Here is a 14,047-nt window from a genome sequence, read left to right as displayed (position 1 = left end):
AATCAAATCCAGAAGATGATAATTAGCATGGTAAAAGATCTGGAATATCATAATAGCTCAAGATCAAGATCTAAACAATGAGAATGCTTAAGGAGGGGCGCCTGGGTGGTTCAGTAGGTTAAACGTCCGACTTCGGCTGGGGTCATGATCCCCCGGTACGTGGGTTCGAGCCCCGCAGTGGGCTCTGTGCTGACAGCTTAGAGCCTGAAGCCTGCTTCGAATTCTGTGTCTCCCTCTCTCTGCTCCTTCCCTGCTCATGCTCTCTCTCTCTCCTTCAAAAATAAATAAAAATATTAAAAAAAAATTTTTTTTTAACAATGAGAATGCTTAGCCAGGAAAAAACAACATGGTTGTAAAGAACATGATTTTTTTTTTAAACAAAAGACATGATAGCTCTTTTGAAATATGGAATTTATTCTGTGTGCAATTAGACCAATGGGTGGAAGCTATAAAAAGAAAATTTTAAATTCACTAGGAAAAAAAAGAGCCTTTATTTATAAAAATTTAAAGATTTAAAAGCAAGATACATCCTAATATCTGGAAAATTAGTACACTTTTTTAAATTCAAAGAATACGTAGTTGATAAAAATGCCAGGAAACAACCAGGTTCCTTAAGGCGGATTATGGTGAATCAGCCTTCAGAAAGGCTGTTCCCAATTATGCTTTTTAAAGTATATGCACACTCATGAGAATGTTCACACAATAATATAACTTTCTTCACTCAGCAAATATGTATCGAGGATCTCCTATGTGCCAGGCATTGTGTTACGTGCTGGAATACTGTGTGCCAGGCACTGAACAAGGCAGCTGGCAGGTCCCTGCCCTTAAGATGCTTGGAAGTCAAAACACTGCTCTCCCTACTCAAGTCATTTGCCTGCCCCACTGAGCCTTTGATGTTGCTAAAGTATGCAGTTTTAATTTTGTTTATCACTATCTGCGAAAACAAACTTTATTTTCTAGAACTTAAAACACACATATTTACATTTACATATAAATATATATATTTATATATATAATAGCTTATTATATATAGTTTAATATATAGATAATAGTTTAGTATGCACAGTTAATTCCACTGTTTTGGGTACAATAAAATTGATTTTGAATTTTTTTTTAAATCTGCAAATGCAGACTCCTCAATTATTCCCCTTGCACAGATATCTTTTCCTTAGCAAATATGTTTAGCATCCTTTAAGGAACAGAAGGTAATTCAAATGGATTCTTACTTAAAAGATCATTTGAGACTAATAAATGAATTCAGTAAGTTTTCAGGGTATAAAACTAATATACATAAATCTGTTGCATGTATATATAGTAATAACGACCTATCAGAAAGAGAAATTAAGAAAATGATGCCATTTACAGTTGCATTAAAAAGAATAAAATACCCAGAAATAAATTTAACCGAGGAGTGAAAGACTTACTCTCTGAAAACGATAAGACAGTGATGAAAGAAAATGACTAATGAACAGAAAAATATATCATGCATGTGAATTGGGACAATTAATATTGTTAGAAAGTTCATAATACCCAATGTGCCTACCTGGCTCAGTCAGAAGAGTATATGATTCTTGATCTTAGGATCAGGGATGCAAGCCCCATGTTGGGGGTAGATATAACTAAAAATAAGTCAATAACTGAAAAAAAAAAAAATGGTCATAGTACCCAAAGCCCTCTAGAGACTCAACGCAATCACTATCAAACTAATGGCATTTTTCACAGAATTAGAACAAATAATATTATATTTGTATAGAACCACAAAAGACCCCAAAGAGCCAAAGCAATCTTGAGAAAGAAGAACAAATCTGGAGGTGTCACACTCCCTGATTTCAAATGATATTACAAAGCTAAAATAATATGATATGGTACTAGGACACAAACAGACACATAGATCAATGAAATAGAGTAGAGGGTTCCAAAAATAATCCCATGCTTATGGGGCCAACGAATCTGCAACAAAGGAGGCAAGAATATACCATGGGGAAAGACAGTCCCTTCAGTAAAAGGTGTTGAGAAAACTGGACCACTACATGCCAAAGAATTAAAGTGGACCACTTTCTTACACTAGATACAAAAATAAACTTGAGATGGATTAAAGACTTAAATGTCAGACCTGAAACCATAAAACTCTTCGAAGAAAACATGGGCAGTATGCTCTTTGACACCGGTGTTGGCATACTTTTTTGGACCTATCTCCTCAGGCAAGGAAGCCAAAGCAAAAATAAACAAATGAGACTACATTAAACTAAAAAGCTTTCGCACAGTGAGGGAAACTATCCATGAAATGAAAAGGCAGCCTACTGCATGGGAGAAGATATTTACAAATGATATAACCGATAATGGGTTAATATCCAAAACATATAAAGAACTTACGTAATGAATATCAAACAAAACAAAACCAACAATCCAATTAAAAAGTAGACAGAGGACCTGAATAGACATTTCTCTAAAGAAGACATACAGATAGCCAACAGACACATGAAAAGATGATCAACAACACTAATCTTCAGAAATGCAAATCAAAACCCCAATGGGATATCACCTCCCACTTGTCAGAATGGCTAGTATCTAAAAGACAAGAAATAACAAGTGTTGGTAAGGATGCAGAGAAAGGGCACCCTCATGCACTGTTGATAGGAATACAAAATGGTGCAACCACTATGGAAAACAGTATAAAGGTTCCTCAGAAAACTAAAAATAGAGCTATCACACAATCTAGCCATTCCACTTCTGGGTATTTATGTGAAAAAAATGAAAACACTAATTCAAAATGATGCATGCACCCCTATGTTCATGGCAGCATTGTGTAGAATAGCCAAGGTATGGAAGTAGCCTAAGGGTCCACTGATTGATGAATGGATTAAGAAGATATGGTATATAAATACAATGCAATTTTACCCAGCCATAGTAAAGAATTAATTCTTGCCTTGTGACAACATGAATGGGCCCAAAGTGTATTATGCTCCGTGTAATAAGTCAAACAGAGAAAGATAAATACTGTATGACTCCTCTTACAAGTAGAATCTTAAAACAAACAAACAAACAACAACAAGAAAAAACAATGGAACAAACAAAACAGAAAGAGAGTCATAGATGCTGAGAAAAATATGGTGGTTGCCAGAGGGGAGGGTGTAAGGAGATGGAAAAATAGGGGAAGGGGATTCAAAGGTAAAAACTTCCAGCTATAAAATAAGTAAGTCAGAGGATGTAATGTACAGCATAGGGAACAGAGCTCCTAATATCATAACAACTTTGTATGGTGACAGATGGCAGCTAGACTTATGGTGTTGATCACTTCGTAACATATATAAATGTTGAATCATTGTATTGTACACATGAAACGAATCCAATATTGCGTGTCAACTACACTTCAATTTAAAAAGATTATTTGGTGCAGCCTTTGTCCAGAATTGGGAACCCTCTACATAGTGGCACCAATAGGCACCCTCCTGTTCTCACTTTCACATTAATGGTAGTCATAAGGATTCCCAAAAATGGATGCTCTTACAGAGAAAACTACAGGGAGAGTGCTCTCAGCCCAGCCCCAGTGGAAGCAGCTCACTCCACCATCATAAGGCTCTTACAGAGGAAAAACCTTCTCTGCTCTGACCCTTGTGTCCTCCAGAGCCTCGAGAACAGCCTGAGCCTTCTCTCCTCCATCTCTACTTTTCCAGATGCTTGAAGTCAGCAGCCTGGCCCTGAGTCTTCCCTCTACACAAACACTTCTGAAAACACTCTTCCTTTGTGTTCCATGTTTCCAACCCTTAATCTCAAGGTTGCTTCTTTGAGACTGCTTGTGCGCTCAGAGTAGACTTTCTGGGTCTTTCCCAAAGTCCCTCTTCAACCTAGTGTCCCTTTTAACCATCCTCACCCTACGTAATAAATGGCTGCTCCCAGTAAGTAAATATATAATCAGTTTTCTTAACCTATATGGGAAGTCCAACAGTGCCGCCATGTTGGAGGGTTAATGCAGAAGCATCATAGGAATTGCCCCACAGGCAAACAGCATGGCCCTGGCTTTTCCAGAGAAATTGAGGAGGAATCATGCTGATGTCTCGGGCTGCTCGTGTGCATTACACAAAACAACACCCGTGAAGCACAGTGCCTGGCACCACAGCCCCTAATGACATTGGCCCTCAAAATTGTTATTAAAGGCTCACATGAAGGTTCTCATTGCTGAGGACAATGACAGCTGTCTTGCTGACCCGGTGCTCTGTGAGTCATGGTGTCTTCAAGACACTAAGGCAAGGGCCAAGAAACATCCAGGCCACCCTACATGCCACTTGACCAATCATCGCGACTGCCTCTGATTGACCGCACTTTTCACTTCTCCCACTTATCTCGCAGGGACTCCTAGGTACTCTGTGAAGCAGGTAGTGTTGTCTCCACGTGACACAGGAGGCCCAACAGAACAGAGAAATCTGCCCAAGGATATGCAATGATTTGGAGAGCCAGGAGAGGATTGACCCCTCCCTGGCTCCGTTCATCCCTTGCTAGTATGTCACGAATATAACACCATTCACCAGGGACTTGGGAAGAAATGGGGCAGCTGCCTAATTCCAGGGCTGAGAAGTCCTTCTTAATAAAGGGGACCTACTTCTGGGTCTCCTCAACAGCCCAGGCATCACCACAGGCCAAGTCCATCGCCAGCCTGGTTCGGCCAAAAAATATGCAGCTCAACTACACTTGACTCTCAAAATAAATACTTTAAGTAAGAACAGATGCCGTCAGCTTGGCCCAGAGCCATCAATGGCACCAATGGCTTGCACAAAGCTCTTGGAGCACAGGGAACACAGCAGGAGGCCCTTGGAAAGTGCCAGGTCAGGCTTTCAGTTCCTTCATAGCACACTCCCTGGGTGGAGGCGAAGATTCTGCCCAAGAAGACATATTTCAGGAGAAAAGAGATTGTAGCACAGCATGGAGAGCTCCAGCGAAGGGCCAAAAAGCTGGTTCTCATTCCAGCTCTGTAGCTCCAAGCAAATCCCTCTGGCTCTGGGACTCAGTTTTCTGTAAACGAAGGTTGTATTGAGATTCAAGGAGCCTATTGAATTGTAAAGAACTGTCCAGATGAGTGGGGGATTAGAGTAGACTGAGACCACCCTGGAGTGTCCTATGTTGCTATCATCAGGCATAGGGGAGAACCAAAAGGGGACTGTCCAAGTAGCTAGGGCTGGAGGACTGGGACAAGAGAAGGCCAAGGACAGGATCCGGACTTCTTCCCTCCTGATTTCCAAATAGAAGCCTCCAGAAGACAAGGGTCAAATTTTCCTTGCCTGCTTTACTTTCTCCTTTCTTCCTTTCCTCCATCCTTCTTACTTCCTTGATTCTTTCTACTATATGGTTCCAGCCATTGACAATTCCTCTCCATTCCTGAAACAAAATATGCTTTCTCTCTCTCATCTCAGGAAATTGTACCTGCTGTTCCCTCTCTCCAGACCATTCTTGCAATACCTCCTAGTCTTCGAGGACTCAATTTAGATATCACTTCCTCTGGGCTGGTTCCGGGGTCCCTCTGTTAACTTCTCATGGCAGGGACTTCTTATCCATCGGCCTCTCTTACAGCAGGGTCTTGGAAAGTGTGCAGAGGTAATGAATAATAATATATTTCTCAAGGACACAGGGCAGATGGATGGGGCCCGAGTTCTCAGTCTACAAATCCAGTGCTCACTCATTCATTCATTCGTTCAATTATTTGTTCACATAACAAATATTTGTTGAACACCTTTAATAAACCAGATACTCTGCCCACCAGTGGGAAAAAGACAAACCCTCTATTCTCAGGGAGTTTGGGTTGTAGAAGGAAAGGACAGGAAATATGAGAGCAAGAAAAATAATCTGAGTGATGAGTGTTACATGCAAAGTAAAAATAAACTAATGTGATAGAGCTTGATCAGGTAGATAGTTGAGATTGAGATTGATAGACGAGGAAGTCTTCTCTAGAGATGGAACTGAGACCAAATGACAAAAGAAAAAAAAAAAAAAAAAGCCAGCCTCGTGTCAGTGGGAAGAGTATTCCAAGAATGGGACGGCTTGTCCAAGGGCCTTACATGGGAGGTTACAAGAGAGGAAAGGTTAATGGGATGGAACGTTTGTGAGAAGGCTGGTGAAATAGTAAAGGGTTGGTTTGTGTAGGGCCCCGCAGACCATGATCAGGAGATTCTATTTTAGTCGAGGGGAGTGGCGTCCATTGGAGAGTTTTATATTGAGAGTGGTGTGATAGAATTCATGTTTTTAAAAGATTAGCCCAACCACCTGTAGAGATGGTTGGAGGGGGTGGGGACAAGAGGAGAAGTGGAGCATCCAGTTAGGAGGCTGTTGTGTTAGCCCAAGAGGTAATGTGGGCCTGAGCCAAGCTGTCATAGGGATAATGGAGACAAGTAGATGGGCCCATGTTGGAAGGTAGAATTGTTTGGACTTGCCCACGTTTAGAGAGTAGAACTGAAAGAAAGTGCTCATGGATTGGATACGGAGATGGGATGAAGAAAAGGGATCTCAAGGAAACTGGGTGGATGGAAGTGTCCTTTCCTATGAGGGGGGACAGGAGGCTGGAGAAGGCTTAGGGCAGATGATCAGGATTTACTAGGCCCTTTTCATTTTTAGGTGCCTATTAGATACCCACAGGGAAGTGTCACCTGGTAGGATAGCTTCACAAGATTGAGCTCTGGGGAGAGAACACGCTTGGGCATGCAGATCTGGGCATCATCTGCTTTAGGTGACATTTCACGTTATGGGTCTGGATGAGATTTCTTGGCGAGAGAGAACATGTAGGGAGAGGACAGAGCACAGAGCCCCGGATACACCAACATCGGCCGGGGGGGGGGGGGGCAGGGGGTACGAAAGAGGAGGAGCCATCCAGCAAAGACACATAAAGGAATGGCTAGAGAGAGGTAGAAGAAGAACGAAGACAGTGTGGGCCCCAGAAGCCAAGAGAAGGGAGGTTCAAGTTGTCTTCCTTTTGTAATTCTGCTTTGCATTCTGGCACTAAATGACTCCATGGCCCTTACCAGGTCCTTGCCCCTGCCGTTCTCAGTTCCTCCTTGGACAAAGGAGGAGGCTGGAGGTGTCAGTCTCCTGCTGACAGCCATCCCTGTGCCATCATGACTTCAGGATCTGCCTCTCCCTCCCCACGCTGAGGGCTCTCCAAGACTAGGCTTTGCTTTGGCTATTAGCTCAAGCTCCCTTGTTGGTAGGCCTTTCTTTCTTCCCCCAGAAACTGTAGAGTCATGATCTCTGAAGACAATCCCAGTGACCCAGGAGGGCCTGCTCAGAGCTTAACTCATAGGTGAGGCACATCTGATGGCCATGAAAAGCCACTTGGAAAGAAACCCAGAGGAGCATTAGGGGAACATAGTGCCCTTGGACCCAGGGCTGCCGTGGATGTTGGCCATGACGTGTCCTGCCAAAGAATATCCAGCCACGGGGATGCTCTGTTCCCCAAAGTAGGGCACCCACAGGACCATATTTGTGTTTGCCCAGAGGGGGGTGACTTTTTCTCATTCACACAAAAGTGCCATATAAGCAATGCCATGTGACACCACTTTGGACTTGTCCCTTGTATTCCTTCTTCCTAACATGAGTTCTCGAGCTCAGCGCCTGGTTTCTTTAGGCCCACTGCCTCGTGTCTTTGAGCCTGTCACCCATTATCTACAAGCCATTTGCATTATTTAGGCACATTGCCTAACACCCGGGCTGAACTCCCGATATCTGCGTCTGCCCCACATTTCTTTAGGTTTGCTGTCTGGATTACTTAAGCCCGTTGTGTCGTATCTCTAGGCCTGCCGCCAGATTGCCCAAAGCCCTGGGAACTTGGGCTGCTGCTGAATATCAGGGCTACCTGGCACATTAACACTTCTCCACGGGGCTGCTGTCAGGAAAGGGAATGAACACCCTCGTCTCCGGCCTCCACGATGACCACTGTGATTAGGCCAAGGGCTCAGCCACGCTTTGAAAGGAGTGTTTGTACAGTTTGTTTCCCTCCATGATACCTCCCAGGCCAAATCCCCCAGAGACTGATTCACAAACCCGTTTTGCCTTTTTTTTTTTTTTTTTTTGTTAAGCCATATTTAATAGGGAGCCGAGCGTGGAGAGCCCTGCGCCTCCGGCCGGGAGCTGAGGGCTGGCAGGGCAAGCAGGCAAGGAATGGCCAGCAGCAGGGGTGAGAGCAGGCCAAGAAAAACCCCCAGGCCTCAGGCGGTGGCAGGAGGGTTGCCCAGACGGCCTGCTCACCGAAGTCTGGCCTCGGAGCGCCTGGGGACTGGCCTGGCTTGGAGCCGGCAGCTGTTGCATGGTCCCTTTGCACAGAGCCAGGGAGACAAAACAGAGCCTGGTTTTAAAGAGACACAAAGTGGTCTCTTCAAAGAGCCCTGCAGCAATCGGACCAACATAGGCCGATGTTCTCACGCAGGGAAGGGGCCTCGAGAAGCATAATGTACAATATCCATCACATGCGAGAACGTGGGGCTTGGACAGAAGAGTAAGTAATGCAACTTGCATTTAGCAACCCCCTTACCTGCCAGGCACTGTGCTAGGCTAAGTGCTTTACATAGCCCACAACAACTAACATGCACAAAAATACCATGAAGGCACAGCTATGGTCTGCATTTTACAGATTAGAAACCAAGGTTCACACCTATTAGAATAGCTAACGGTTTAAAAGCTGATAATATATTTTTTTATTTTTTTAAAAATGTTTTTGCTTATTTTTGAGACAGAGCACGAGCAGGGGAGGGGCAGAGAGAGAGAGGGGACACAGAATCCAAAGCAGGCTCCAGGCTCCGAGCTGTCAGCACAGAGCCGGACGCGGGGCTTGAACTCACAGACTGTGAGATCGTGACCTGAGCTGAAGTCGGACGCTCAACCGACTGAGCCACCCAGGTGCCCCTAAAAGCTGATACTATTAAGCACCGGCGAGGACGCAGAGCCGCTGGGATTCTCATCCATCGCCGGTGGGAATACAAAGTGGTACAGCCACTTTGGAAAACAAGTTGGCAGTTTCCTATAAAGTGAAACATACACCAACCATATGGCCCAGCAAGCACGCTCCTGGGTATTTACCCGCGGGAAATGAAACCTGTATGTAAATGTTTACAGCAGTTTCATTCACAATCGCCTCAAACTGGAAACAATTCAAATGTCCTTCAACTGAAGAACGGAGAAACAAACAGGTTCTTCAAAACCATAGAATATTACTCGGCAATACAGGGAGAAAACATGGCTGAATCTCAAATGCAGTTTGCCAAGTGAAAGAAAACGAGTTATATGGTCACATACTGTGTATTCCATTTATGTGACATTCGCGTGAAGGAAAAATGATAGGGACGGAAAACAGATCAGTGGCTGCAGGGGGTGTTGGGGTGGGGGGGGGGGTAGAAGGGATTGAATACAAAGAGTGCATTTTTGGAGGGTTTTAGAAATATTCTCTACGTGGTTTTTTGATCATGGTGGTGGGTCCACAATTGCATTTGTTCGTAAAAATTGTAGGACTGGGACACTAAAAGGGGTGAATATTACTGTATGCAAATTGAACGTTTATTTATTTATTTTTTAATGGGGAAAAAACCAACAACAGAGGTTGAAGGAGATAAAGTAGGTTTCCTAAATGCAACCAGCCAGGGAGTGGCAGACTCAAGATTCAAACCCGGCTTTTAACCACCACGCTGGAGACCATCTGATCCGAGCCTCGTTCACCAAGTTATTTAGGGAACGGCAGCTTCTGGGGACTCGGCTTTTTGTAATTAATTGAAGGGTGATCTCCAACTCGTTTATCTTTCAGCTCCTCTTGTTGCAAAGGTTTTTGTTGTCTGAAAATACTATCACACCTTACTACTCTAGCCACTAACTCTGATCACGCGTGAGTACCACTAACGCGCAACGCTTACTGAGTACTTCCAAGGTGCTACGCAATTTATAGGCATCTCATCCTCCTGTCAAGCCCTGAGACGGTATCATCATCTCATAGTGGAAGAGGAAACTGAGGCACTTGGAGATGAAGTAAGTGACCAGGACCCCACAACAGAAGGTGGTACAGCCAGGATTGAGCCCCGGGCACCCCCATCCCAACTTCCCACCTGCCATCTTGTCCCTTGTGAAAGTTTAGCACCCTCTACGGAGCTTTCCCCCAAGGGATTTCAGGTGCCAGAATGGATTTTTGTCCAATCCGGAAGAGCCAACCAAGCCACAGAGGTCAGCTGTCCTCCTGTCGGACACCTGACCTTTCCACCGTTCTACTGGGCGAGGGTGCGGGAGGACACTGGTGAGCGGCCGAGGGTCATTCGGCACCGGGAGGGAGAGAAGAAAACGAGGAGAGAGAGAAGCCACTTTTGTGGGATGAACAAGTGTCAATGCTCGCTCTACTCAATCCCGGAGGCTTCATTCCTGCTCATTGTTCCTCATTATCAGAGCTAACTATGTTCAGGCGAAGGGCGAACATGTTCCTAAATTTATGTCTCTGTGTGCGACCACGACAATGTGTGTTTTGTGTGCTTCTCCCTGAAAAACTCCTCTTGTGACACAGGCGACCCAGCTTGGACTTGGCCTTTCATGTGCATTACCCACTCCGACTGGCCCCTGCTGGCAGATTTTTCTTAAAGTCTAAAATGAGGGGCTAACCTTCTCTTCTCAGCTTTTTCTTCTCCGCTACCTATAATCTTGATTTGACTCACACAAAAGTGACTCAGTGGGAAACCCACTCAAGAAGGCTTTGACAGGGAACAATGGATGGGCACCTCTACAGAGGCTGGCCCGCCGCGTTGAGAGAGGGAAAATGGATTAAAGTTTAAAGATGTCATGTATGTTAACCGATCAGTATCGGTTTTATGTATTTTGTCAAAGAGAGAGCAGTGAAGCTGGGCCTATGAGGGCAAGGGGGTGCAAAGGAGGGAGAAGTGGCCCCCATACACTTTGGCCAAAGGCCTCACCAGAGATAACGAGCCCAAGAAGCTAGAGTGTTTGAAAGGTAATAATAACAATAATAAAGAAGAAAGGGCTGAGAGGAGATTGTCGTGGGATTGTTGTGTGTCAGCTTTGTCCTTCCACAATGGCCCAGGGCCAGGAGCCAGGCAGTCATTGGTGCAGCAGAGCGGCTCCTTCAGAAAGCAGACACTGCTCATTCAGCCCTAATGGCTTTCTTCCAGGATAATGCTCCATGGGCTCCCCTGGAGCAGGCAGAAGCCCAAGGGAGTCATGGGTGAGGCGGGAGAGAGGCGGCTGAAAGGAAGGGCTCCCTGCCGGCTCTCTCGACGGCCAGGCCCAGCACAGAGCACAGGAGCAAGCAGGCCTCAAGCCTGCATGGGGCCTCGGCCCTGACCTCGCTTCTTGTTCTGGGAGGAGGTTACCCACAATGCCCTTCTCCCCTGACAGGAAGTCAAGAGAATAGATTTGGCCTCTGGAACTTCTGTCTTCAATATCCCTGAAGGAAAGTAGAATTCCCCACTCTGATTTCTTTGGACCCCTAAGCACTTTTCCTTTCACACAAACCTCCCTTTGTGAGAGTTGCTAGAATTTTCTCAAGCAGTGAACAGGCTGAAAATTGAGTGCCTTTGACTCCTCTTCCTGAAGCAGTCCCGACTCAGGCAGGACAAGCCCAACTTCCTTGGAAGAGGTGGCGCACGGCAAAGGATGCATTCGTAGCCTGGCCACTTCCCCTTCACGCCCAGGACTCAACGGACGGGCAATGAGGGCAGCCATCTTGGCCGGGCCTGCGGTGTGTGTCCTTTAACTGGACTACTTCAGAGACGGGTAAGGGGGGAGGCTTGGTTTGAGGAACGTCCATGGACTCCCACTGGCCCATGGTTTGGAGGCAGCAGAATACCGAATCCAGCTCCGACCGGCTTGTGAGAGCTGATTGTTGAATTTCCAGTAATTTTGCGAGCCAGTTTTTCGTTCCTCTCACTTGAACCACGTGAATTTATTTTCTCACGGTTCTGGAGGCTGGAAATGCAAGATCAGGCTCCCAGCAGGATTAGTTTCCCCTGAGGCTTCTCTTCTTAGCTGGCTCTCCTCATGTGGTCATCTTTCCGTGTGCCTCAAGCAGGTTTTTAAGAATTATGTGCATTTACCACCCAAAATTATATTAACAGCAAAGGTGATAACCACTCAAAACGCACTGCTGATTTTTACTATTATCTACGCTTCTCAGGCCATACATGTCTATTGTATCTATGTGGTGGAAATACCATATTAATGGCATGCTTATGATCATCTCTTCCCAACCCCCATACAATGGGGTCACACGGATAGATTGACATTGGCCATGGTAGAAGATTTACACCATAGCAATTGGAACATGTTACAAGTCAGGGCTTTCCCCAACAAAGTGCTAATTGTTAAACATTTATCAGTGCACTGGCTAGGGAACTGGTCTGGTCCAGCCCCTTGGTCACTGGACCGAGTCACTTTCTCTCTCAAACAAGACGACAAGACATGGGATGGCAAGTTGCTTTGAAGACAAACAATATAAAAGTATGAGAGCTTCCGAGGTTCCCGACCCCATATTCATGCACACATTTATCCGTCCACTCACCCTCTTTTCTCTTTCTTTCTAGAAGAAAATATTGTGTTAGGGGGAAAAAAAATCATTTCCAACTCTAAGACCCTTTATGAACAACCTGATCTGATGTCTGCCTTTAATCAGGATAATTCAAGGCCAGACAGTTGACCCTCGTGCTTGCTCAGGAGTGGGGGGCCAGAACGGACAAGTTCCTGGCTCTGGGACATCACCTCCCTTTGGGCCTCACACACCCTCTCCGTCTCTGAACCTCCTCTGAGAGGGTGGCGCCATAAACCCTCCTGTGGGGTATCTGCGTCTGAATAGGAACCTGAGAGGTGGAGCGGCTTTCGGGACCCTCATGGGTTCTCGGGGGCGGGATTTCAGGTGACGAGAGTGTTCCGCAAGTTTGAGTCTGGTGGCCTTCCAAAAATACATCATGGAGGCAACTGCGCCTCTCTCTTCCACTTGGCCAGGCCTTACTCTCTCCTGCTCCAGACAGCAGTGATAATAACTAAAGTTCGCGGAGTAGTCAAACACTGGCTCAAGCACTTTAATCTCATCTGGGCCTCCCAGAAGTAGGCAGTGTCTTAGTTCCACTTCGCAGCCAAGAAAACCAACGCTCAGAGAGGTTCCTCTACTTGGCCACCCTGCCCTGCCGGGAAGCCGCCAGCTAGAACCCAGACCCAGGCCGGCTGGCATCAGAATTCTTCCTCCTAATCGCGATGCTCGGTGGCTGCCAGGAAGGGGTCCTTTCTGACCCAACAGTCCCCGCCCTACCTGCCCCTACTCCTCAGGTCTGGTCCGTGGAAAACAAGAAAACGGCAGGGAAGAGAGGGAGGGGCAAGGGGAGAGGCCGAGGAGGCTGGGAGCGGGTGAAAGCATGTGCAGGGGACACAACTGTCACGGGTCTGCCTTTACTGGGCATTCCCTTGGCCCTCACTGCCTAGGAGTTTACAAGGGCAGACACTGTCTCAGGGTGGGGCTCACTCAGGCCAGTTCCACGGTGTCCCTCTTCCCCTGCCACACTGGGCCCAGTACCCACATCAAATTCTTACAGATCTTAAGGGAAAGAGGCAGGAACCTGAGACTGTCCAGCGTTCTGTGGTCACACCTGCCCCTCCTCCCCTCCCCTCCCCTCCCCACCCATCCCCCAAACAGGAGAGCATCACCAGACAGGCCCCCACACAACAGTGGGGATACATTATATCCATCGTTTTCTGAGGGCCTTACCATCTGATACAAGAGACACTTTTTTTTTAGTTGTTGTTGTTGTTGTTAACCTGTATTCATTTTAGAAGACAGAGCGGGAGAGGGAGAGGCAGAGAGTGAGGGAGACACGGGATCCAAAGCGGGCTCCGGGCTCTGAGCTGTCAGCACAGAGCCAGACACGGGGCCTGAACCCACGAACCACAAGATCGTGACCTGAGCCCAAAGTCCCCGGACTCTTAACAGACTGAGCCACCCAGGTGCCCCTACGAGACACTTTCAAAGGCAATTTCTCATGGCCTCTTTGGGGACAGCATGTGCGAAGAGGATGCCCTTTGCCAAAAGAAAAAGTTA

This window comes from Neofelis nebulosa, chromosome 13, assembly GCF_028018385.1.
Source record: "Neofelis nebulosa isolate mNeoNeb1 chromosome 13, mNeoNeb1.pri, whole genome shotgun sequence".
NCBI lineage: Eukaryota > Metazoa > Chordata > Mammalia > Carnivora > Felidae > Neofelis > Neofelis nebulosa.
This window is presented reverse-complemented; position numbering follows the sequence as displayed.